Source organism: Sciurus vulgaris (assembly GCF_902686455.1).
Source record: "Sciurus vulgaris genome assembly, chromosome: 8".
NCBI lineage: Eukaryota > Metazoa > Chordata > Mammalia > Rodentia > Sciuridae > Sciurus > Sciurus vulgaris.
This window is the reverse complement of record NC_136468.1, coordinates 103500278-103528092: the sequence shown is the minus strand read 5'-3', so window position 1 is coordinate 103528092 and position 27815 is coordinate 103500278. Positions and strand designations below refer to the sequence as shown.

Here is a 27815-nt window from a genome sequence, read left to right as displayed (position 1 = left end):
ATCAGCTTGGCATCGTGATCACACCATGAGCACTTTAGCAACCATTAGCCAAAAATTAGCATAAAGGACTTGAACAGAGATGCCAGGCAGGCACAGGAACATGGCTAATGATATCACTGAGGGTCCTCTTGGTCTATGTGTCATTTTGGATCACAAGTGTTTATTCTCATGTCATAACTTCATCTTCCTCTGAAGACAAAGTTGCCATGAATGTAGAAAATGCAGTGTATGATGTCAGCTATCCAAAACTCCCGTGAAACCTGAAGCCTTGCTGACAGATGAGTTTGTGTAAGAAACTAGTAGCAAGCTTGCATTCTGGGTGCAGAGTTTATGTTCTCAACTCCTGATCTGAGCAGACTTGAGCAGGGGAAAGAGAGAGAATTCACTGCCCATGTGAAAGCTCTGTGCTCAATACCATGGTGGGCTCTACTGGGTATCTTGGTAGTGATGGATGCCATACAACTTTTCTTCTTCCACTCTCCTGCCCAATCATGGCAACTGCTTCTTAGGTGATCTCAGGCCTGCTCCCTTTGGAGCCTCCTTCTCGCTCAACATTTCCACATTGGAGGCCCTCAGATTCTCAAACATTCACACTGGAGACCTGTATTCCTGCCATGGCCTCCATTACCATCTGAACACAGGCAACTCCCAAATGTCTGTGGCAGCTCAGAGTGCTCATCTGAAGTCCAGACCCAACACCCACCCACTGGACATCTCACAGATACCCCAAACTAACTCAGGATCTTTATCTTCACACCAGATCTTCTCCCAAAGGATGTAGTAAGGGTTCCTCCGCCCGCTCAGAATTCCCTGTCAGGAACAAGGAAAGCCACTTCAACTCCTCTTTCTCCCCAAGACCATCCTTTTTGTTCAACTAAACACTGAGTTCACCTGCCACTACCTCTCAATCATTCCACAATTCATCTGCTTCTCACCATTTGTGCCTTCTCCACCATGATCCAAGCCTCTGCCTCATATTTAATTCCAATCAATTCTAACTGGTTCCTCCATCTTCATTTTTGCCCTAGATACATTCTCTACAATGACATAAAACTTAAAAAAAAAGAAAAGAAAAAGAAACCTGATTGCGGCACTTCCTTGCTTTAGTGGCTTCTTACTTCCTTTACATTGAAGTTCCAAATGCAGAATTGAGACTATTTTATACAAATATGCAAAATGGATCTCCTCTCCAGGCTCACGGTTGCTTCCCTCCTTCCCAATCATGATACTCAGCCTTTGCTGGAAATCCTACAGAGCTTCTCCCTCCACATGACTGCAGTTCCTCTCAATCCTTCTCTGCCATAATCTCCAGTCCTTAGCCTCAGCTGGACCCTCCATCCCATGACAGAGAACAGGAATAAGTAGTCTATAGTTTTAAAACTAATTCTAATGAACTATTTATATAACTATTTGTTTAATGTCTGTCTTATGAAGTGGATTCAGAATTCTCTGGGATGGGAGCTATCATCCTCTGCACTTAGCACAGAGCCTGGTACAAGGGCGTGCTCACTAGGTCCATGAGAATGTGATGAACAATGAATGACCCGTCTAACCTTGAGGAAGTCATAGTCTAGATTTTAGAATATATAAAACAAGACTTCAGTTGAATTTGTCCTAAGCCTAGTTCTCTCCACTTCCCACATACACCCACACACTAGGAAAGTAGTAGAAGAGGTGTGTGTGTGGGAAAAGACCATTCATTGTGTATATATACCACAGTATCTTTATCCATTCATCTATTGAAGAGCATCTAGGTTTGTTGCACAATCTAGCTATTGTGAATTGAGCTGCTATAAACATTGATGTGGCTGAGTCACTGTAGTATGCTGATTTAAAGTCCTTTGGGTATAGGTCGAGGAGTGGGATAACTGGGTCAAATGGTGAAGAAGAATAAAGTTATGGCATTTGCAGGTAAATGGATGGAGTTGGAGAAAATTATGCTAAAGTAAAATTATGCTAAGTAAGCCAATTCCCCAAAACCAAAGGCCAAATGTTTTCTCTGATAAGTGGATGCTGATACATAATGGGGGGTGGGGAGTAAGGGAAGAATGGAGGAACTTTGGATTGTGTAGATGGAAATGAGGGGAGGGGAGGGGTAGGGGGAAGGAAAGATGGTGAAATGAGACAAACATTATTATCCTATGTACATGTATGATTACATGAATGGTGTGACTACATTTGTGTACAACCAGAGAAATGAAAAGTTGTACTCCATTTGTGTACAATGAATCAAAATACATTCTGCTGTCGTGTATAACTAAATAGAACAAACAAAAAAAGACCATTCAAATGAGATCTTATCTATTCAGCACTTAGCACTGGGGATACTTGTGTATTTTGCTTTATAGTTTGCTTTTTTTTTTTTTAAACAGTTTACTAATTGTTTAGCTATAAAACCTGACTCTGGAAAAGAAGAATAAGAGGCTTATAAAGTGGAGACTTTATAAAGTGAATAGTGGTTAAAAAAAAGGGTCGAGTTCTAAAATCTGAAATCTTACACCACCCTACCAAGCAGGACCCAGGTGGGACCTTTTTCCAGCAGAAATACAGCCCAAGCTAATTAGGAATCAGATGGGGATCAAGCAGTCCATCTCTGCGAAAGCAACCATATGAGTGCTTCTACTCCCTGCCTTCAGCCCATCTTCAGTTTCACAGATTTGCACAGCTCTTCAATTCTGCCACATGGGAACCAGCCTGACTGCAGTGAATGAGAGCAAAGATTTGGAAACCCCAAGAAATGACAAGTGACAGTATTGGGGATCAACAAAGCTTTACTTTGTAAATAAATTAAGAGCAGACAATTATTTTGATTCCACAAGTGGAAACTTTGTTTGGTTTCTCTTCCAGACTAAGTGGTTCTGACCCTTGGGGAAACCCTCTTGGAGCCACTGCACAGAGCAGCAGCAAAGTCAAGTGGAAGGGATAGCTTTAAAGACACTTGCAGAGCAGTGACAGGAGAGTTGGGTCAGCCTCTCAAGACTCAGTCCTTCACAAAGATACTCCTCGATAGGTCCTGGCTGCCACATCCCTTCTTCAGACCTGGGAGTTCCTGGCATCCTTTCTAGTCATTAGTGGTCAGTGTTGACAGGTAGCAATACTACCTCTGTGGCCTGGTGCTCTGCCACCACTGCTAGGTCACCTGAGCAGAGGTGTGATTTTTAAAAAATTGAATAAAGCAGATATTCCTCCTAGGCTAGTATTGATCTGCCCATACCCAAATGAACTAAAGTTAGAAACCAAATAACAAAAAGCATAAAAAAATTAGCTTTATCTTGCAAATTATACATTTTGCTGATTAGCTTCCCTCGTCTTTTATTCAACCTTCCATCTGATACGTGGTGGACTTTTGAGGAAGACATCAACATCATTCATGGATAGGAAATATATAAAAGATGACACATTTTTAAAGAAACTTTTTCTGAATCATGGTAACCTCCTTTTTTTTTTTTTTTAAGACCCTGGCCCAGTGGTCTCCATCTGATAAATCTTGGCTGATGGACTAACCAACCTGGTACATGGAAGAAGGAATAACCTGCACGTTCATATACACATGTGGGTAATTCCAAATGCACTGCACAAGACCTCCTTGGAAGGAGAAATTAAGCTTAGTTGCATGAGTTTTGAATAGGAATTAAACTTTTTTCTTCTTAGAGATAGGAAAATTACATTTTCTAATTTAATAAAAGTATTCTTGTGAAATTCCAAGAATTCTTTACATTTACGAGTCTGTTTCGCTAGGTCTTCCCCTGGGTATTGGTGCCACAGCTAGAATTCATCAGGTGATAGCCAGCATAGACAGCATGCTGGAAAAAATGCTAGTCTGATTTCTCATTGGAAGTTCTCATTCTCCTGTTTCCAACTTTGTGACAGAGAATCCAAATCCACCAGCACTCTTGGGGATATGACTGGTTTGGTTTTGTCTATTTTCTTCCAGTCTTTCATCTTGATCTCATTTAAATTTTTCAAAGATGTCAAAATTTATTATCATTTGACCTTATGGTATTATTGTCATTGAGTTTTTTTTTTTTTTTGTAATCTCTTCATGATCCAATAGGATACTATTAGGATAGAATCCTTTTGTGTCTGTAATGACTTACAATGGCTCCCAAATTCTCTCTCAGACCCCTTCACTTTTGTAGATCATCTCACTTAAATAAGAAAAGAATGGCTTTGACAAACTGGTCATGCTTTATTTGAAGAGAATTGACTTAGCAGCATAGCTAGTGGGTTATTCTTTTAAAACTATTTATTTTATTCATGAATTTTATTTTGAATTTTCATTTATGTATCTATTTCTCCATCATGTCTAAACAGCACACAGCTAGAAAATAAAGATGACTTGACCTTAAACTTCAATGTTCCCTAAACTTCCCATTTGATATTTTCTTCTCATCTTGATGAACCTATTCTTACTCTGGAATGATTGGTTCTGAAGATGACCAGTTTTTCTTTGAGGGACAGTTCTAATTCCATGACCAGGCAACATAAATATGACTGCCAGTGCCTGCAACTTTCTCCTCCCCAGCATCTTATTCCTCAGACTCCAATAATATATATATATATATATATATATATATATATATATATATATAACATATATATTTTAGTTGTAGGTGGATACAATACCTTTATTTTATTTTTATGTGGTGCTGAGGATCGAACCCAGTACCTCATGCAATCTAGGTGAGTGCTCTACCACTGAGCCCCAGCCCCAGCCCCCTCAGACTCCAATTTTGAGCAGCAGAGGGACAATGTCAGAATGAAGAGTGAAACTGAGCCAAGGTGGAGAGGCCTTGGTTGGACAGTTCCCGGGCAGCCCTCATCTTGGGGTCAGTGCTGTAGCCAAGAGCGAAGGCCCCTCCTCTCTACTTCCATCCCTCCCAAGGCTGTGATTTATTGCTGCTCAGCCCAGGGCTGTTTGCTTTTTTCTGTAACCTTCATGTTCCATCCAAAGTACATCTGTGATGAGGAAACACTCATAATAGAGCTCCATACTTGAATAACTCCACAACAAAGCTGTCTTCTAAGAATAATAGCTGATCCCAGGGTGTTTTCATTAAAAACAGATTTCTGTGACAGACTATCAAAACATTTTCCTTGTACAATAAGCAATATGATGAAGCAGAATTATGCAAAACATATGGGCTTAACTGTGCCCTCAGCGAATGGGGGCTTGTTTCTACTGGTTTCAGTACCTCCTTTACCTTTCCTGTCATGGGTATGATAACAAACAGGTCCTATCCAGCTGTCTTTCATGCTTCAAGTGGTGGTGGTGGGGGGAAGACTGCTGAACTGCGTTTCTGCCTCAACTTCCAAAATCTGTCACCAGTTATCTTTGAGATGGAGTTTGCTTGTAGTCTTAGGGAGGCGAGGGGTTATTATTTAGCTAAGCAGGTTCAGAGTCATCCAATATTTACTGACAATCTCCCGTATACCTGGCATCACTTTGGGCAGTAGAAACACAGTGGTGAGAACTAATACCCATTATTTATGTAGTGCTTTACATACACACACCCACCCTTACCTCATAATAATCTCACAAGGCAGTTGCTATTACTGTCTACAACTTACAGATGGAGAAATTGAGGCATCTTACAGATGATGTGAAAGGGACAAGAAAACATGTACCCACATTTTCTTTTTCTTTCCAAAGAATTTAAAATGTTTTCTGAAATTATGGGTTTGGGTCAAAAAATGCCTTTCTTATTCTGCATCTTAGAAAAATAATAGTCCCCTATTCCCTTCTCCTGTCTTCCAGAATCTTTTTATCTGTCTCATATTCATCCCCTGGTATTGTCCTTAAACAGGGTTCCTGATCTGGGGTTCAGACAGGGAGGCAGGGTCTTACCTGCACCCCCTCTAGGGGGAGCCATATTCCCTTTACCTGTAGCCACACCACTGAATCAAGGAGGGCTCTGGAAGGTGCACCCCATGGTAAGAATCCCATGGAATGATCCCACCTCTTCCTGCAGGATCCCTGGGGTGGAGTTCTGGATTCCCTTGCAGGTGACTTTGCTAGTTTCAGGTGAGGACTCTTCTGGCCATGGATTGACAGCCCTGGGTTTCTCACTGTAGGCATACTGTGGCCAGGTCTGGAAGGGCCTACAGACATCCTGACTTAAAATGATTTGACTGACCATTTTCAGCTGTAAGATAGTGTGAAAGTAAACATTCAGTAGAAACCATACTTTGAATTTTCAACTTTGATCTTTTCCTGGGCTCTGAATAGGCAGTCTGATACTCTTGTGATGGTGGGCAGTGAACCACAGCTCCCAGTCAGCCACTCAGTCACAAGGGCATACAACTAATGCCTCATGGTACACTGTGATGCTTGGTAGGTTAGGTGTAGTAGATGCATTTTCTAACTTCACCATATTTTCAACTTAGGATGGGTTTATTGGGATATAACCTTGGAGTAAGTGAGAAGTATCTGTAACATAGCCAAAACTTGGCTCTGGACCATTGATCAGGCCCAATTTATTGGGTATCACCTAATTCCAGTCAACAATATCAGGTGTAGGGAGCCTACACAGGGGCCCAGGTAGTCATAAAGTGAGACCTACCCTAATTTTTTCTTTATTAGATGGGGGCCTCACATGGCGGGAGCTTCTATTTCATTTGTACATTCAACAAATGTTTGTTGAGGACCAGGCACACACTAGGCATGTGGATGAGGCAACATGTTAGTGAACAACACAGACTACCATCCCTGGCTGCAGAGCTCAACTCATATTTGAGAGTAGGGAGCAACAGCAAACACAATTTAATCTGTAAATGCACATGTCAGAGAGTGGGAAAGTTTAAGAAGAAACAACAAATGAGAAATGAATGTTCAGGTGTGAACAGGAGATGAAATTTCCCTGAGTCTACAGGAAGAGCATCAAAGATAAGGAGACTGAGTGAAGACCTGAATGAAGAAAAGGAGGTAGCCATGAATGTCCAAGGAAAGAGCATTCTGGGAAATACAAAGGTCTGAGATGAGAGAGCACTTCCTGTGAAGAGACCAGTGTGGCCAGAGTGAAGGGAATATGGAGAAAACAGCCAGAAACAAAGTTGGAACTGAAATGGGGGCCAGTTCGTTGGGAAGATTCTAGTGTTCACAGGTAGCCAGGTATGAAGTCGCTGGACAGCTCTGAGCAGGCAGTGGTATTATCTGGCTGGCATTGAACAGCTAGGGTCTGGATGCTGGTTTGAGAACAAACCAAAGGGAAGGCAAGGAAGGAAGCTGGGAGACTTTGCAAGAATCCAGGTCAGACACAAAGGTGCTATGAACAGAATGGGAGAAATGTGGACATGAGAATTTGGTCAGAAATGCAGATAGAAGATAGGTGCCACTGGCAGGGCTGTATTGCATGTAATTTGTAAAATCTCTGGCTAATATTTGCTTGTTTAATGATTCCTTAATATCTGTGCAACTCTTGGCAGATTGAGGAGTATTTGCTGCTTCTTACCTGCTCATCTGACTACCTGCTTATTTATGGATGATATGAAGCAGTTTATCTTTCCCATGCCAGAAATTATAATGTGTTTCCACATCTCTCTCTAAATTTGCTTTTTTCTGTTGTGAGCATCACAGCTTCTATTATGCCCATGTATATCTACACCCATTTCTAGTTTTTTTGCACCTCTGGGACTTGGAGATCCCAATGAAAACAGGAAGAGGGGAGCAAATAGAAGGTTGGAATCTGGTTGGTGAAGGCCCGGAACTATCAAGGGCAAGTGAAATATGCAAGCAGGCAGAGGAACTATTTGATCTTCAGGGACACAATCACACTTTTATCCTGGAAATCAATTCTGGAGTCAAATATGCCAATCCCTATTTGTAGGTTCCAGAACAGTATAATTATGCATCATGTTGGAAGTTTGCATAATGTTGTTTTCATGGAAATTGTTTTGTGGGGAGGGAAAGGAGTCCAGTAAAATCTATTACTGCTAACTGGCCAGTCTTGTGACTGGTCATCACAGACATCTTTTCCAATGACACATTTTCTATTGAATAGTATTTTTTTAAAAAAAATATTTTGTTTTAGTTGTAGGTGGACATAATACCATTATTTTACTTTTATGTGGTGCTGGGGATCGAACTCCGGTCTCATGCATGCTAGGCAAGCACTCTATCACTGAGCCACAACCCCAGCCCCATTAGATAGTAGTTTAAGACTCCATAGACAGGTGAAAAAGTTTCACAGACATTGGAAAAACAAACAATAGCTCATTTTCTTTGAAGAAATAATCTACTGGAAGATATTAAAATATGAAGTTATGTAGTAACCCAGATATACATGATTGTGTGTGGTCAACTCTCGTCTGAAATTTCTATCATAATGTCTAAAACGTCTTAGGGACTAAATAAATTATGTTAATAATAAATTATTCAGGGTGTATGAGGCAAGAGAAGTTATAACATCCAAATTGTGGTTTCTTTAGTAACTCTATTGTTTCCACATGGAAGGTACATGAAAACATAAAGAGTTTCCAGATGTAATACCAAACACCACAATGGAGGTTCTGGGAAATAATGTTAACCAGCTGGAGAGAGAGAAACAAGTGTTAGATTTTGATCTAGTCTTAATATCCCAACCAAAGAAGAATACAAACCTTCCAAGAACTGTGAGCCAGGGGGCAGTCATTTCCACAAATGAAAACATGGGTCTCTAAAACTATACAACTAATAGAACACTAGAAAGCACAGGTGTTTCGTGGAGCACAATGCCCCATGAACATTTCATGTTTCTTGGCACGAGGGATTTCTGAACACAGGTACCTTGGTTAAAGAATGATTGATAGTCATTCTAAAGACAGAGACTTCTGGAAGGATATACAGTCTTATCTTCTCTGGAGATGTTTGTCAACCACAGGGGTGCTTTTAGGGTTTCTTTCCTCCTCTCCTCAGAGAGGATTATTTTGTATCCCAGAGGGGAGGTGGGCCAGATGTGCCAGCAGCTCCTATATGAGCTCTGAGAGCCATAATTTCAGGGTTTCTTTCCGTAGCACAAACCACAGGGAACATCTGGCTCTCTTCACTTCACCCTGTGGGGAATTGGGCACAGGGAAATGATGATAAGATTGTCGCAGTAATTAATCTGTTCTCTGATCCAGAAACCTCCTGTGTTCTGTTAGAACAAATAAATAAAAGTAGATGTAAAAACTTAATAAAAGGTAAGTTAGCTATGATGCCATGCCGTTTAAGATCATGAAGCAGATTGTGATGTCCTGACCAGCAGGCCTTCTCCTCCTGAAGAGACCACACATTTGTGCCCATTACCTTGGGGCTCACTCCTGCTTGTGGAGAGAGAAGATATCTACCTCATACTTTACATTCTGCTGTGTAATATATGATATGCTTTAGCCAATTAAATGTGATGCTCACTTCTGAGCAAAAGTTTTGAGAGGTATCAGAAGTTTTTACCATCCCTCTTGCTCCAGGCTCCTTTCCCAAGAAAACAGGTGTGCTAGTTCTAGGCTGGGCTGCATCATCAGCTGGAGATGCATGTATGCAGCACACCTGAGCCAGGAAGAGCAGGAGAGCTGCAGCAGACCCTCAACCTAACTGTGATGTGAGTAAGAAGAAGACTTTTGTTGTGGAAGTCATTGAGATTGTGTGGATTGTGTGGAGATTGCATAACTTGCAAACCAAGTTGATACCATTGTGCACCTAACTTCCATTTCTATTCTTCTTCTGAATTAAATCCCACTGCTCAGGACAAGATGTCATATCCTGATTCTTTTATGCCAGCTTGCACTTGGTATTTCCCTAAACCATTTACTTTGAAGGAGAGGTCTCATATTCCATGAGTGGGGGAGAGGTTTGGGCACAAATATTGACTTGCAAAGCAGCACCCAGAGGCATCTTTCTTCTCTTCCATATCCTATTAAAACTATCTCCATCAACCAAGGCCTCCAGGTTTTTTTTTTTTTTTTTTTTTTTTTCTGTTGCTGGTCTCCTTCTTTCACTGAGATTTTTATGCACATTTTTCCTTAGTTACTGTGAACTCTCAGAACCCCTCCCAGAAGTTGTCTCGTCAGGAGCATTTTGTGTGCACTTCTCGAAGTTTCCTACATGGACTTAATACCCTGCTGACAAAGGAGAAGGTTGAATTCCACGCTGCAGCTGCAGAACTCTGTTGCTGGCAAGGGTTCACAGTTATGTTTTTCAGTCTTCACTAGGTTTTCATCTGAAAGCATAGAAACCAGGGGCATAAGCCTCCAGCACCATCTAGGGGCAATATCTTCTTGAATCCACTATCTTGGGCCCTCTTCAATCTCTTCAGTTGGCAAATGGTGTCTCCCCATTAAAGCACTAACACAAGTTTGGTGTTGGAGATTAATGGACTTAAACTGGGTCCTCCTGGAGACATTTACATTTTAGAGTAAAAGTTGTTTCACATCACAGCAGCTGGGGAGGGAACGAGAAGCAGACCTGCCAAGGGAGGTTATCATCTTATCCCTTTTGCTGTTTCTATCATGACAAAATGAAATCAGGAGGATGTTAGAGGTTGCTCATATGAAGCCAAAGAGCTTAACGGAGATCAAATTTACAAACTTAATGAAATAGGTCACTACTTCATTTTCCCTAACTAGAATCCAATAGTTTGAGGGATTTTAGGGCAGAAGAACATGATTTTAATGGTGTCCCATTGAACCAAGTGAGATAACATGCTCTGGTGCAAATCAATCTGGTGAATCTGTGTCAAGCGAAAGGACTACAGGGATGCTTTTAGGCTTATAAATACCCGGGGAAAAAAAAAGGTTACATTCAAAGGCCACGATGGAAGAGACAGATGATTCCCACTGTGGAATAGGCAGAACAGTACAGGGAGGTAGAGAAACCTGAGTTCAAGTCTCATTTGGTCACTTTTAGACTCTGGAATTTTAAGCAAGCTATTTAAATTCTCCAAATATGTATTTCTTACTTATAACAGAGGATTATAATCACACGTACTCCATAGTGTTTTCAGCAGATTCAACTGGGAACATAAATGAAAAAAATCTTAGGAACAGCACCAGATACATGGCATCTATTGCCTACAGGCAGAGAAAGAGGTCAAGAAAGGTGTGTCAAGTTCAGGACATGAGTGCTTTTTAGGATACACTTGATGGACTGAAACCACCTGGTCTTTTTCTGCTTGAAAGTTTTTGATTTGCATACTTTAAGACTTACAGAAAAGTTGCAAGAATACTGTAAACGAACTCCCTAATACAGATTCTCCAAATGCGAATATTTTGTTTTGTGTATTTTTTTCTTTGTTTCTGTGTGAGAAAGACATATAGTTTATATATTTATGCACATTTATTTATACATATGTGTGGATAATTTTTTTCTGAAGCATTCAAGAGTAACCTGTAGACAGGGCATCCTTTTACTCACTGATATTTTGATGTGTATTTCCTAAAAACAATAAATTCTCTCACACGACTATAGTACAATTATAAAAATTAGGAAATGATTAACATCAATAAAGCACTATCATCAAGGCTACAAACCTTACTCAGATTTTGCCAGTTTTCTCAATAATATTCTTTTGGGCAAGATCCAAGACCCGTGCTACTTTCAGTTCAATTGTCTTTCTTGGTATTTTATATCTCTGAAGACTGTTGAGAGGACAGACCAGTTATTTTGTACAATGTTTCTCCCTTTGGGTTTGTCTGATGTTTTCTGGTGATCAGATTCAGGGCATGCACTTTGCAGGGAATGCCACTATGGCTGTCCTGGGTTCTCAGTGTCCCATCTCAGGAGGCACATGCTGTCATTGGTGATGTTAACTTTAAGTACTTGGCTAAGGTGGATCTACCAGGTTTCTCTACTGTATTTTGTTTGATCCTTTCTAATTGGTAAGTATCTTATGGAGAGACCCTTGGGGATTATGAAAATATATTGTTATTTGTTAAACTTTCACATGATCTCTTTAGCATCCATTAACTATTTTTGCCTGAAACAGTTATTATTTTGATGGTCTTAGTCTCCTTGTTTTTAAACAAAAGTTCTGAATTCTATCTTTTGAAGAATATTTTACATGGCAATGGATTTAATGAGACTCACTAATATCACTATGTTGTAAGGTATTTTTCCAAAGAGCTTCTACTTGATATCAGCAAGTTGTAGAGACTTTATTGTAGGGACAGTGGAGGACAATGAATGTTGGAAACATATCTTATTTATAAGAAATTGAATAAAAATTAAATTTTTTTTGACTTTACATTACTGAAGTCATTTCACATCTGGTTCAACACAGCTTGGATAGTTTTTTCTTTTTTTTTCTAATTATAAAAGTAACTCATTCTTACCATGGAAAATCTGAAAGCAATAAAAAGCAGAAAATAGAGAAAAGATACTGATAATCCAGAATCTACCAGTTAACCAGTTTGGTAGATTCCTTGAAGTAATATTTTCCCCTTTTCTTTTGTCTTATTATATATACAATTTTGTATTCCAATTTTTCAAAAAAAAGACATTTTTAATGTTAAGAATTTTTTGCTAAGTATATTTTAATGGATGCATTTTTACAAATATACTACAATATAATTCATTGTTCTTATTTTGGTCACTTACATCATTTATATTTCTGTTATTTAATAATGATGGGGAAATATATTTGCACACACAAAAAAATTACTTCATGCATTTTGCTTTGTTTCCATAGGGAATATTATGGCCTGCAGGAATGTACTTATAATGAGTTCATTAGAGTTCTTGCAGTAAAACACTGGCTGAATGAAAGGCTGTCGATACATATTGCCAAGTAGTCTTACCAAAAGGCCTCACCAATTTATTTCCAAGGAGCAATTCTCATGTTTCCTTTCCACCCAAACTCAAACAGCATTCAGTCTTTCTATAGTTCTTTGTATCTCTTGATTCTCTTTTCCAACCTTCTCTTAGTCATATGTATTGCCCTTTTGTTAACTGTCTGATCTGTTTTCCTGAGTGCTTATCTACTTGAGCTTGGTATTACTTTTAACAAGTACATGAGCTCTGTGTACAGTCAAATATCAAACTTTTGTATAACATACTTGTTGCAAATAATTCCCCAGTGTATTTGCCTTTTAATTTTGTGTGTTTGGCAATTAATGGCAGCTTTCCAATTTGATGTAGTCAAAACTCATCTTTCTGATTCTAACACTTCAATCTTAGAAAACCCTACTCACTTCTCTGCCTCAGATAAACATTATTTTTATACTTGTGTAGCACAGTAAAGCACTATTTTGGAAAAATAACTCGTAATACATTTGTAGTTTATTTGCGTGCATGTGAATCATGCTGATACCTACTTACACCTTATTATCATATGTCACATTTTTCAATGTGCTAAAATGCACTCTTAGTTTTGCAGTTTTGTGTATCTATTTTTTTTTCTGAATTCAGGACTACATGGTGTTCATTATTGCTTCAGAATCTGGTAGTGTCAATCCAGGTGTAGTGGTGCATACCTGTAGTTCCAGTTACTGGGGAGACTGAGGCAGAAGGATTACCTGACCCCAGGGGATGGAGGCCAGCCTGGGCAATGTAGAACCTCCATTTTCAAAATAAATAAATGTACATATATGTTCACACAGTCACATGTACACATACACCCTCACATATGATCATGCTAATTTTATTTAATTCTTCTTTTGCCTTCTCAAAATGTGCCTCTTCTGGACTATTAATTTGTTTCAGAATATTTTAAAATAAATTTCATTAATTTCAACTAATGAAAAAATTTCAATTGATGGAAAATTGCTGACATTTAATTTATAACTATAAATGACATATTATTGGTTATATGTGAATTAATATAAAACATAACAACTTTATCATTTTCAGTTTTCTCATCAAAGAATGTGGAATGCTTATAGATTAATTTAAATTATGTTTCTTAGTAAAGCTTCATTGTTTTATTTATGTGCTTTCTGCACTTAATGATTAAAGTTTGGATATTTTATGTTTTCACTACCATTGTGAATCTCATTCTTTTTAAATGACTTTTAAATTTTATATGTGATACAGTTAACTTTGTAGACTACCTTATTATTCCATGTGACTAGCTATTTCATTTACTTTTTACAGGTGTACCCTTAATGAAAATGTCCCTTTGTTCCCAACTTTACAATAGCTATCCCATAGATTTTGCTTTATCTTCTATTTCATTAGCCAGAACTTCAAGATTGATGTTAAATAATCATTTAAAATGATGGCCAATTTTACATAATTTCTGATAATGACAGGAATGTATTTGACATAAAGCAGAATACAGGCTATTAAGTAGTAAAACAGATAATAATGAAACATTAATGATGAAATAGACACGAATTTCCATGTTATATTATCTACAGTAAGTTATTTTGCTAAAACTAATGACAGCCATGGTCATCAAATATACATTATGATAGGTAGTTTTCATGACATGGTGGCAACCATGAAAATGAAAATTAAGGTTTCCAACTGCTAGAGATGACCCCAGTATTGTCCCTGGAACCCATGACAGGTAGGGTATTCCTCTACAGGTGGCTTTTACCAGTGACTGCGTATGGGTTGAGGGGTGGGAGGGTAGCTCAGTGGTGGCCCAGCATGCATGAGGCCACCCTGGGTTCAATCCCAAGCACCTCCAAACAAACAAACAAATAAACAAAAAACCAATCCAATGACTGGGTTGCAGGGTGCCAAGGTAGGCTCACATGGGGAGGTGTACTACTTTACTAAAAGGCAGCATTTTAGAGCCACACTGTGGCCTAAGGGGCTTCCATCAACCCTCCTTCCTACCTCTCTCCTTCACCAGGGTCACTTGCACTGCTTTCCAGCCCTCAGCCCCTTGCCGGTTTCTCCTTACAGAGTTTCTTCTCTGTTAATCCCTGGCATGCTGAAATCCATCATAGCATCTCTTCTCAGAGGACCTGCAATAACCCAGACCCTGAATGGTTTGGTCTGCGAATAGAAGAGTCAGACTATCTTATTGTCCTTTCAGGGCTGTCAAATGAGTGACAAGATATTTTAAAATTACTTCTATGAGATGAAAAACTTACAGCATTTGGATAGTGAATGAATAGCAATGAGTCCTGGGGTGTACTCCCACCTTACAAAACCCCTTTGGAGCTACTGTGTCCTTTGATCCTCACAACCACATGGCCAGGGAGCAGGGCAAGTATCATGTCCCCATTTAAAAACAAATAATAAACAACATAAATATTATAGAGTTTAAGTGATATGAGCAAGATTACAGAAATATGAAGGGCAGACCCAGTGCTGGAACTCATTATATCTTTTGAATTTTTATTCAAAATTTTTTTCCTTTGACCCCAACATTCCCTTAATTCACATAACACATATGATAATTATTTGTTTTACAAAATGAACTGTGGTATTTAGTGGCATTTTGATGCTTATAGGTTCTAACTAATCTTTTTGGTAGCATGAATGATTTCATATTATTCTAAATAGAGTTCTGAAAAATTTAGGAATAAAATTTTATATTTGGAATACTTATCTACATTGGTGCATGCAGCTTTAGTTTTCTGGTTTAATCATTCTATACTATTTCATTGATGCATATTACAAATATGATTTATTTATTCTTCTATAGATGAGCAAATTTGTTATGAATTTTTCTTTTGCTATTATAAACTCTGCTACTTTCTTACCTTCATCCATCATATACATGAGTGAGAAGTTCTGAGGATATGCACAGGCATGTTTGCTGATACAGTAAACAACTTATCCTCCATTTGCCAGACAGAACCATAATGATTGCCACAGGGAAGGAAACAGGGTATTCCTCTACTATCAGTGCAACTTCCATGTTTCAACACCTTTGCCTGTACTTGGAACTACCAAATCATTGTTTTTAACTTTGTTATGCTTTGGATATTAGGTGTCCCTCAAAAGCTCATATGTGAAACAATGCAAGGTTTAGAGGTGAAATGATTGAGTTATGAGAGCCTTAAACCAATCAGTGTATTAATCAGGGATTAACTGAGTGGTGACTGCAGGGAGGTAGGGTGTGACTGGAGGAGGTGGGTCATTGGGGGTGTGCCTTTGGGGTATGTGTTTTGTGGGCTGAGCTTGGTTTTTTCTGTGCTTCCTGGTGCCATGTTCCTAGTTGCTTTCCTCTACCACATACTTCTGCCATGATATTTTGCCTCACCTCAGATCTGGAGGAATGAAGTTGGCCATTTATGGACTGGAAGCTCTAAAACTGTGAGCCCCCAAATAGACTTTTCCTCCTCTAATTGTTCTTGTCAGGTCTTTTGGTCACAGCAGTGAAAAAGCTAAAACAACAGCCTACCAATAAAATGTACTTAAATGTAAATGCTGCCCACCACCAGGCTTGCCATGCCTGGAACACTGAGTTGTACTGTGGTCTCAGGCACACAGAAGCTGGGTTTATTCCTTTATCCCCATCATACCCTATTCTAGCTTCTTTTCCTTCTCTACCAAAACATGTTATCAAGTCTCCATTGCTTCCAGGATAAGGCTATCCATTCAAGAGGTGCTATACTGAATCCACTTTCAGATCTGTGAAACGTCTGGACCTCTTGTTTGGAAAAAACACTCTGAACTTCAGAGAAGTAAAGATTAGCAGGATTTTCAAGGTGACACAGTGCTGCTGCATGGGAAAGAAGTGAGGTCTCCTGAATCCTCTCTTTGTTCTACAGATCAAGTTTCTGCTTGTGAAAAATTCAACTCATGATCTAAATATACCTTACATTGAATGGTCTGACACTGTGATATTGACTTTTTAAGTTAAAAATACAAGACAAACTATCAGTCTTCACCCACAAAATTCTGTTTCTATAGCTTCACAATCCTTTTTTTACACAGACTTTATGTGCCATTTATATAGGTCTCCATCCAAGGGGAATACAAAACTCTTCCTGAAGGAGTACTCTGTCCCGCATCCCCAGCCCCCACTGTGTACCATACAAGCTTCACTGTCTATCTTACCAGCTCAGAATTGTCTCTTCTAGGAAATTCTTCACTCTGCAGCCCCGTAAGAAGCAGGTGTTGATGGCCATGTTTATACTCTAAGGTCAAAGCTGACCACCAGCGATGATGACATGGCACCTCAGTGGAGGCAATTATGACCAAAAAGAAATTCTTTCCTAATGCTTCTAAAAGGTGTGAGTGGAGGGTGTTAGTTCTGTGAAGTCACCCAAATCTCAGGACAAGGGCCATGCAAGGATGTGAACAAACAGTGGAACACAATTCAAAAAGAGAAGACAGAAGCCTACATCCTTGTAATTTTACGAGTGGATCTGTTGTATGATGTTACATGCTCCTTCTCTATTTCTTCCTTTTTTTTTTTTTAATTTCAATCAGCTCAAGTAGGTTTCTATTCCTTAAAACCAGTAATTCTGCAGAGAGTAAGACACACCTTCCTTCCTAGGATACCTGATTCATCTACAAATGGGAAAAAAGCCTCAAGAGCTCTCATTAATTTGATATAGACATTCAACTATCATCCAACATTTACCCTATTAAACAGAACTCATGCATTTTAAGTAGAGAGAAACATGTTCCTTATTTCTTATCTGCATTCCCAGGGAAAGACTTCATTAAATGAAACCAAAAGTATATTTTTATAGCTAACTGAAATTCATTATAATTTCTGTAGTGGGTTCAGGATCAGAATATAAGCATAACGTGTCTATGAAACAAAATATAGAGAGATGAGAAAGGTGAGTCTCTAAAATCCTTGTAGCCTATTTTAATGTCTTTTCATTAGATAAGGGGCCAAGTTGATAGTGTAATTGGTGCTAAGTTGCTGTCATTAAAATATGTGCCTGATCTAGGGGTGGGACACAAACAGGAGAGTGTGATCAGAGAATGAGCTATCAAAATGATACCACAAAGGACTCTGCTAGGTCTTGGATCTTGAGTGCCCCCCAAAGTCCATGTGTTTAAGGTTTGTTTTCTGGCTTGGTGATATTAGGAGGTGATGAAAACTTTAAGAGGCAGGGCCTTGTGGGATATTTTTAAGTCATTGGGGATGTGTCTTTAGAGGAGTTTTGAGACTCTGGTCTGTTCTTCTTTTTCTCTTTTATTTCCCAGCCATGAGGTGAGTGGTTTTGCTCCATCATTTATACTCATCTGATCCTTAACAAAGGTGCCAAGAAATATGCATTGGAGAAAAACAGCCTTTTTAACAAATTGTGCTGGGAAAACTGGTGATCCATATGTAGAAGAATGAAACTGGGCATGGTGGCACAGGCCTAGCAGGAGGATCACAAATTCAATGCCGGATTCAGCAACTTAACAAGACCCTAAGCAACTTAGTCAGATCCTGTCTCATAATAAATAAATAAATAAATAAATAAATAAATAAATAAATAAATAGTATTGGCTCAGCAGTTAAGTGCCCCTGGGTTCAATTCTTGGTATCCTCCCCCCACCCTGGACAAAAAAAGAAACTGGACCCTTATCTATCACTCTGCATGAAAATTAACTCAAAATGGATCAAAGACCTAGGAATTACAGCAGAAACTATGCAACTCTCAGAAAAAACTTAGGGTCAACATTTTAGCATATAGACACAGGCAATGACTTTCTTAATAGGACTCCTTAAAGTTCAGGCAATAAGGTCAAGAGTTAATGAATGGGTTGGCATCAAATTAAAAAGTTTCTGCACAACAAAGGAAACAACTAGAATGTGAAGAAAGAACACACAGAATGGGAGAAAATCTTTGCTAGGTATTCTTCTGACAGAGGATTAATAGCTAGAATACATAAAGAACTCAAAAACACTTTACACCAAAAAAATCAAATAACCCAATTAATAAATGGGCAAACTTCTCAAAAGAAGAAATATAAATGGCCAACAAATGTAGAAAAATATTTTCAACATTATTAGTAATTAGGGAAATACAAGTCAAAACTACACTGAAATTTCATCTCACACCAGTTAGAATGGCAGTCATCAAGAATACAAATAATAAATGCTGGTGAGGATGTCAAGAAAAAGAAATTCTTTTACATTGTTGGTGGTACTATAAATTAGTACAACCACTATGGTTATGAAGTTTTCTCAAAAGAATAGGCATGGAAATACCATGTGACCCAGGTATACCACTTCTCATATTTTTCCTAGAGTATTTACTTTATCATACTATAGTGATACATGCATAGCCATGTTTATAGCAGCACAGTTCATAACAGCCAAACTATGGAACTAGCACATTTTCTTTATGACTGAATAAAACTCACGTATTTATTCGGCCATAAAGAAAAATGAAATTATGTCAGTTGCAGGAAAATGGATGGAACTAGAGACCATCATGTTAAACAAAATAAGTCAAACTCAAAATATCAAGGGTTGCATGTTTTCTCTCATATGTGGAAGCTAGAGAGGGAAAAGGAAAACAAAGGTAGGAGTGGATCTCTTAAAAATTGGAGGAAATCATTAGAGGAAAGAGATCAGGGAGTGGAAGGTGGGGAGGGATGAATATTCGAAATAATCAACTTGTAAAGACAAAACGTTTATTTGGGGAGTGATATTGGTCAAATTATAATTGTTATATTATATGTATGTATGAATATATGACAACAAATCCCATCATTAGGTACAATTATAATGCATCAATAAAAATGTAAAAATATGGCCATGGATATAGCTCAGTGCTATAGCGTTCTTGGGTTCAATCCCTAGTAGTTAATTAAGAAATTAATTAAAATAAATAAAATAAACAGAGATTAGAACAGAGATTTAAAAAAAAGAAAGAAAGAGGTGGGGTCTTGTGGCATGTCTTTAGGTTACTTGTGGTGTAACCCTCAGAGGGAATTTTTATCTCTTCCTCCTTCTGTTTTGCTTCCCACCACAAGGTGAATGGTTTCACTCCACCATGCATTTCTGCCATAATGTGTCACAACAACCCAAAGTTATAGGGTCAATCAACCATGAACTGAAACTTCTAAAACTGTGAACCCAAATAAACGTTTTGTCTTTACAAGTTGATTATTTCAGATATTCATCATGGTAATAGATGACTAAGACTCTAATTCACTTATGACTGGACTCTGAACCCTACTCTCCTTGAGATCTAGAGAAGGGTGCTTAAGGTTGCTCTCTTTAACACCTGCTAAGAAGGGCATGTGTTAGTGGAAGGAGACCTTTGCCTCTTGGCTGGCACATCTGCAGAAGAGCAGCATAGTGAAACACCTTCAGCTTCTATGGTCTGAAAAAAATGGAAAAAAACTCAACATTGCTGTTGACTAAGGTGACTAGTCTGCACATATAGCAGGGACCCAAAAGGCCTTCAAATCCTGCTTCATCTCACTAGGCTCAGTTTTCAGATTATAAAACAAAAGAGTCAGATCTCCATTTGACTTCCTGTTCCATCTTCTCCCTGACTCAGAGGATCAGCATCTCTGTCCATAAAGAAACTGGATAGCATCTATCCTTTAAAGAAATTACTATGGTCTCATCTGTTCCACTCCTCTGCCTGAGTCTCCAGACACCATCCTTATATGTCCTTGGAGAGATAGCAAAGACCAGAACAAAATTATCAACAGAAGCACAGACATGCCAAGGATGTTTAAAAATCCTTCAGTATGTGACAGATCGGGTTGATAAAAGCTGACAGCATACCCAGAATTTGAGTAAAACAAAGTCAGTTTAGTAAATGCCTTTCTAGGTCTTTATAATCAAGGAATAAGCTTTGCTTTCTAATATTTACAGACTACTTACAAGAACTGATTATACAAGGGTCACCAAGAAAACACTGACAAATTACAAAGAGCATAAAGAGTATAGATAACATTTTCTGACCACAAAGCAACTAGGATAGATATTAATAATACAAGTTGAAAGCTTAAAAGTACTTTAACTAATTTAAAACTATGAATCCAAATAGATTTTTGCTTGAAAAGGAATTATAAATTACAATTATAGACTATTTAGAAATTAATGACATTGAGAACGCTATAAAAGGAATACAAATAGGACTATATGCCAGAGGAGAACCTGTACCATTAAATAGAATTGTCATCTAGTCAGAACATTCTGGTTCAACAACCTTGCCTGTTTAAATGTGGAAATGCTTTTGTATGGATTGGTAAATAGAGTCATTCTGATTCTCTCTTGGGAACCTCAACCCTCCTAAGATGGAGCAACTAATGGCACAGCAAGGGCTCTCCAGAAGTCCCAAGAGCAGTGTCCACTCTAGTCAGTACCCAAGCAGTTACTGGTGATTAAATATTCCATAGCTTAACTGTTATCATTAGTAACATGAAAATTGTAAACAAAGTAACTGAGAATTAAGTTCTTATATTTCTTAAAATTTAGGAAAATAAGAGTAAAGCAAACCAAAGAGAGAAGGAAAACTAACAAATAAATACACCAAATAGTCAGGGTAACTGTCACCAGACTCTTCTGCCCTGCCTACCTCCTTCTGTTCTGGATCCCAGGAGGCTGACTTGCTGAAGCAATATTGGTCTCCCTCTCCCACTGTCTTAAAGTTGGGTTCAGCCAATGGTGAGCACAGCAGAAGACTGGAAGGAGGCAGATGGTGAGGTCAGACTCTTTCTTCCCACCCATCCCTCACTGTGGGCTGTGAGCTGGCCCTCTCCATGGGGCTCTGAATTCACCAGGGCTCCTGCAAGGCTAGCTCCCCACCCCACCTGGCAATTGTGTGGTCTCCTACACATTGCCCAAGCCTCTATTATACTCTCCTCAAATTGTTTACCTTGGGTTTATGGACACTTTAACAATGATCACCACCACAACATCTGAATAATGAAAAGGAAAACATGGGCAAGGGGAATTCAGACTGTAATCTGAACTAAAGGGTCATACATACACACATACATAGGAAGCTCTCCAGGTTTTCATATATGTTACTCAGAAAAACTTACTTGAATATATTCAAATATATTATTTACTAAATAAGTTATTTGTTTTTGATATCTATTACTCCAATGTTTAGATGACTTTATTTTATTCTTTAAAAGCTATTTGCCCCATCAGTGATAGTTATAATCCCCTTTCATATTTAATCTTGGTTGTTTGCTTTATTCCCTTTAATCTTACATGTATATGTACACAAATATGTGAAAATTAAAACCAAAATATATTTGAAAAATTAAAAAGAACTAGAAAAAGAAGGGAAATATATGAAAGACTAAGAAATGTGTTTCTATGCATATGTATATATACACACACAGAAAAGCTAGAGACAAAAACAAGTAAGCAAGGTTAGTAATATAAAAGGAGATTATAACAACCCGTAGCAGGGAAAGCAGCTTTTAAAGAATTAAATGAAAGCTATCCAGAAGTCTAATTTAATAAATTCTGAAATCCTAATGAAAGCTTGATTTTCTGAAAAAGATATATATGATTGGATGTGCACAACATACAGATGATTTCTACTCTCTGTTTTTCTCATTTCATTCATATTGCCATTACAGTTCCCAACACAATTTCATCCTACTGCTTGCCATATTTATGATGTAACTTGTTTATTAATTATATCATATTTTCCTGTGACATAAATATGTCTATAGATTTAAATTTATCTTTTAATCTTTTTCATCTGATCACAAGTTCTAAGTGTGAAACAATTTCTTCCAGATTGGGTAATCAGTTATCATTATTGTTAACATTATTATCAGTAGTATACAGCTAATCCAAGCAGATGTCATTTATCATGAAATCATTTAAAATTATTTACAACTCAAAAAGTCAATTAAGTTCTACTTTGATGAAAGGAATTAGAAAACACCTGATCAGGGTCAAGTCTGGTTGCCCACTGCCAGAGTGCTTCAGTCTCTGGGAAGTACACAGCGTACAGTATCAACCATGACATCTGCCACTCTTTCACTGAGGGGCACTTGACTACCTTGTGCAAAGGTGGGGAAATCGGTATTACTGTTTTCATTCACATTTGCCAGTACAACATTATGATAAACTGATTTTATATTAACTCATGCTTTAAGTGTATTTTATTATAATCTTGGAACTACAGATTTAATCATTCTTTCAATGTAAAGTTTGTACCATCTAGCATAAATGGCAAAGCCATTTTATCAAACCAATTAACCAGATCAGATGTTTTTGTTAGAAAAAGTCTGACCTGAGCTTCAAATCTAGAGAAGTATGTTAATGCACATTTCAAAGAATATTACAAATAGGACTAGAAATAAAGTAAAAGGTGCAATTTGTAAGTTAAATTACTAAAAATATTCCTGTGAGATTAAAATGATGGAGATCATTTTAGTAAGTTATATAAACAAGATAACGAGTCAGTCTCCTTAGTTAATATGGTATAGTGTAATTTGCAGCTAAAATTACCAGTCACTTAAGGAGAGTAAGGCATGACAATAGCCTTGGTGTTCCTTCTGTAATTGTGTGCATATAATTTGGTTTTGAGGGACAATTAAATGAGTCTTGTACATAAAACCAGAAATGACTCCAATAACTTTGACACAATTATGAAAACTTTAATAAATGTTAAAAAGTGAGAATAACATATCGCTAAGAATAAACAGTCAAGCAGCTAGCATATAATTTTGCTTTGTATTAACAGTAGGGAGAAAATATTAAATGTTTTATGAGGTGATAAAGGACTATAAAAAAGAGCTTATTATTTGATTTTATAAAATAGATTTTGACTACCTTAATAACACAGTCCTAATCCAAGAAAATCAGGTAAAAGTTTCATTTGTGCATTTTGTTTAATAGCCTTGAAAATGCTGATAGCTCTGGGAAACATCATGATCACATTTATAAGAATCGATAGCAAAAAAAGAAGGAAAAAACTATATGGCTTTGTTTCTTTGGAAGAACAATTCTCTAAACCAGCAACATATCCAGGGGTGAGCACGGAGGACAGAGGTAAAGAACAAACTACTAACGTATGTATTGGGGAGGGGCTTTCCAGTGATCAGTGTTTCTTACTGATGCTCTCTCTGCTTCGCTCTAGGAAGTCTCCCTGAAGAAGTCCTTTCATAGTAGGCAGAGAATGGAAGAGGTGAAGTTCCTAAAATGAAACCTGTCATTATGCCACAGAATTCAGAACACCATAGACACACAGGGCAAAGCATCCCCTCTTCAACACCACACTTCATTTAACAGAACATGTGAGACAGGAACAGAGTGGAAGTTCTCAGGGTTTATGATGTCTTGATTTATTATTATTTTTAAAAATATTTTTAGTTGTAGATGGACACAATACCTTTATTTTACTTATTTTTATGTGGTGCTGAGGATCAAACCCAGTACCTCACATGTGCTAGGCAAGCACTGTACCACTGAGCTACAATCCCAGCCCTATTATTTTATTTTAAAGATTATCTCTTTGTTGGATACCTAAGGAAGGTGAGAGTATACCTCCCTTTTATGAAGTTATAAACACAGGTTTACTCTAGCAGGTCAATTTTAGAAAAGAATAGCTAGAGGTTGGTTTGAGACCAGCATTCCATCAAATATGCTTAAGTACCTCCTAAAAAGTCTTTTTCTCTGGTGGCAATGCCTCCCCAGTGGGAGGACCTCTGTTCCATGAATAATATAAACTAGCCCTGAATCCCCAGCCTCTGCCCTGGTACCTACCATGTAATCACCAAAATTTACAGAATTAGTCCATTCATTCACAGAAGAATATGATGGCATTTCAGATTAAAAGATGGATATTGTTTGAGTAAAGACTGGAATTTTTATCCTGATTTTTAGCCAGTGCATCTCCCCTGATTCCACCTTCTACTTAACCCTTCTTGAGTCCTCCATTATCCTTCCAAAGCATCCTCAAATTCTATATCCTGGATGACCTGACTCTCTTTATATATAATATTCTATCAGAGCCACCCAGGGCATCATTTCCTGAAAGTTTTCCTATTCTTACGCCATCACAATCCACCTTTTCAATGACTATCTTCATGAGTTCTTTTTGAGCAGTGACAACAGACATATCAGCTTCTATGAAACTCCTTCAGTTAAAAGGTTCATTGACACCAAGAGCTCCCAATCCAGACAGTATGTCAGGCTGCAAGGATCTTTTGGGGAAGAAGATCCTGCAAGCAGATCCTATAGGTGACTAATTCCAGGCAGGCCAGGAAGTGGCTGGTCCCATAAAGTGAAACATTAAGAAGCAGTTGGGTTCTTTATAGATTCTGGAGATTAGTGCTCTATCTGAAGTATGATTGGCAAAGATATTCTCCCACTCTGTAGGCTCTTTCTTCGCATTGCTGATAGTTTCCTTTGCTGAGAGAAAGCTTTTTAGTTTGAATCTATCCCAGTGGTTGATTCTAGCTTTTATTTCTTGTGCTATGTGAGTCCTGTTAAGGAAGTCTGATCCTAGACCAACAAGGTGAAGATTTGGACCTACTTTTTCTTCTATAATCTGCAGGGTCTCTGGTCTGATTCCAAGGTCCTTAATCCATTTTGAGTTTAGTTTCGTGCATGGTGAGAGATACGAGTTTAGTTTCATTCTGTTGCATATGGATTTCCAATTTTTCCAGCACCATTTGTTGAAGAGGCTATCTTTTCTCCATTGCATTTTTTTGGCCCCTTTGTCTAGTATGAGAAAATTGTATTTATTTGGGTTTGTGTCTGTGTCCTCTATTCTGTACCATTGATCTACCTTTCTATTTTGGTACCAATACCATGCCGTTTTTGTTACTATTGCTTTGTAGTAGAGTTGAAGATCTGGTATTGCAATACCCCCTGTTTCACTCTTCCTGCTAAGGATTGCTTTAGCTATTCCAAGAATTCAAATAATCCAGTCGACAAATGGGCTAAGGAAATGAATAGACACTTCACAGAAGAAGATCTACAAGCAATCAACAAACATATGGAAAAATGCTCAACATCTCTAGTAATAAGAGAAATGCAAATCAAAACCACCCTAAGATTCCATCTCACCCCAATTAGAATGGCGATTATCAAGAATACGAGCAACAACAGGTGTTGGCGAGGATGTGGGGAGAAAGGTACACTCATACATTGCTGGTGGGGCTGCAAATTAGTGCAGCCACTCTGGAAAGCAGTGTGGAGATTCCTTAGAAAACTTGGAATGGACCCTCCATTTGACCCAGCTATCCCACTCCTTGGCCTATACCCAAAGGACTTAAAATCAGCATACTACAGAGATACAGCCACATCAATGTTCATAGCTGCTCAATTCACAATAGCCAGACTGTGGAACCAACCTAGATGCCCTTCAATTGATGAGTGGATAAAGAAACTGTGGTATATATATACAATGGAATATTACTCAGCCATGAAGAATGATAAAATTATGGCATTTGCAGGCAAATGGATGAAATTGGAGAATATCATGCTAAGTGAGATAAGCCAATCTCAAAAAGCCAAAGGATGAATGATATCGCTAATAAGTGGAGGATGACACATAATCGGGGGGAGGGAAGGGTTAGTGTTAGGGTTAGAGTTAGGGTTAGGGAGGGGGGCAAGTATGGAGGAAGGAAGTACTGTATAGAGGGTAAAGAGGGGTGGGAGGGGTGGGGGGAAGGGAAAAAATAACAGAATGAATCAAACAACATTACTCTATGTAAATTTATGATTACACAAATGGTATGCCTTTACGCCATGTACAGAGAAACAACATGTATCCCATTTGTTTACCAAAAAAAAAAAAAAAAAAAAAAAAAAAAAAAAAAAAGAAGCAGTTGGTTTCAAATCTCTCTAAACTCTATTCACCCTTTTGGAGCAGAACTCAAAGTTTAGAGCCATGGTTCTGTTCCTGAAGATTCTCCTTCTGACAGTTAGTGCATCCCATTTAATAGAGACATTGCAGGACCGTGTACAGCAGAAAACCTAGTGTAGAAAACCATTGGTTGGCCCTTCTCCATCACTCCACTCCATTAATTATCCCTCCACTGGGACTCACAGCCGCCACTTTTATTTCAACATGTTCACTCCTCTCCCACATCCTTTTCACTCACGTAACCTATTTATCTTCTACCCTTCTCAGCAGACTGTAGAAAGACATTTATATTCCTGGCTTCCCTCCTCGACATCTCCTTCAAATTTTATCCAGTCGTATCCTGGCTACAAATTCACCCATCAACTCACATTTTTTCAAAGAGGAAAAAAAATGGGAAGAAGGATGGAGGAGTATCCTTCTTGCTAATTTCAATCTGTTGGGGGGGGGTGGGTGGAGAGGGAGGATCCCTGAGTGTTCTACAGAGGAGGCAGGAGCCCTGAGACATCTCTGAGAATGAAAAACATCATCAGCCTGAAAAAGACAGAACCAGAATCCAGATGAGTCGCTCAGGAAGCAAGTGATGCCTATCATGCCTGGAGAATGTCACAGGCCCCTAGGCCCTGAGTGAGGACACCTGCATGGGACAACTCATTTGATTCTGAGCCAGCAGCAGTGACAGGAAAGCATCGGTCTTCAGTGGGCCAGTGTGCTTAGTGCTCTTGAAGCCATCCATCTCACAGTGTCATAGGCAAGATGATTAGACAGGCTCAGTAGATTTGATGTCACTGTTATACTGGCTTCATGAAACAATCTGGGGCCTCAAACAATGGCAGGGGGCAAGCTGACCTAACATGAAATGCCCCCTGCTGCCCATGCTCAATGCCACCTTACCTGATTCAAACATATAAAAATGTTAAATAAGAGATAATACTTTATGCACATGTCCAAGTTCAAGATTCAAAGAGATGCAAAGAAAGAAAAAAATAATAAAATAAAACTGGAGCAACTTGGCTAAAGTTGAAACCAAGGTCAAGCACAGGTGTTTCAGAGTTGGACATAGCATTCACCTCTGGGAGTGTGGTGATATTCTTGCAGGGAGATGAATCCAGAGTCCAGGTCCCTGCTGGAAGCCAGAAGCCTTAGAAGGCTGACTTGTCAATTTAGAAGGAAAGAGACAATGCTGGACACTAGTC

At 38.4% G+C, this 27815-nt stretch overlaps 1 protein-coding gene across 5 annotated transcripts in view; it reads right to left on the bottom strand.

Annotated features, from left to right (window-relative positions):
• Positions 1 to 27815, bottom strand: part of HECW1 (HECT, C2 and WW domain containing E3 ubiquitin protein ligase 1) — a 422686-nt gene that overhangs the window by 299140 nt on the left and 95731 nt on the right. The window lies entirely within an intron of this gene.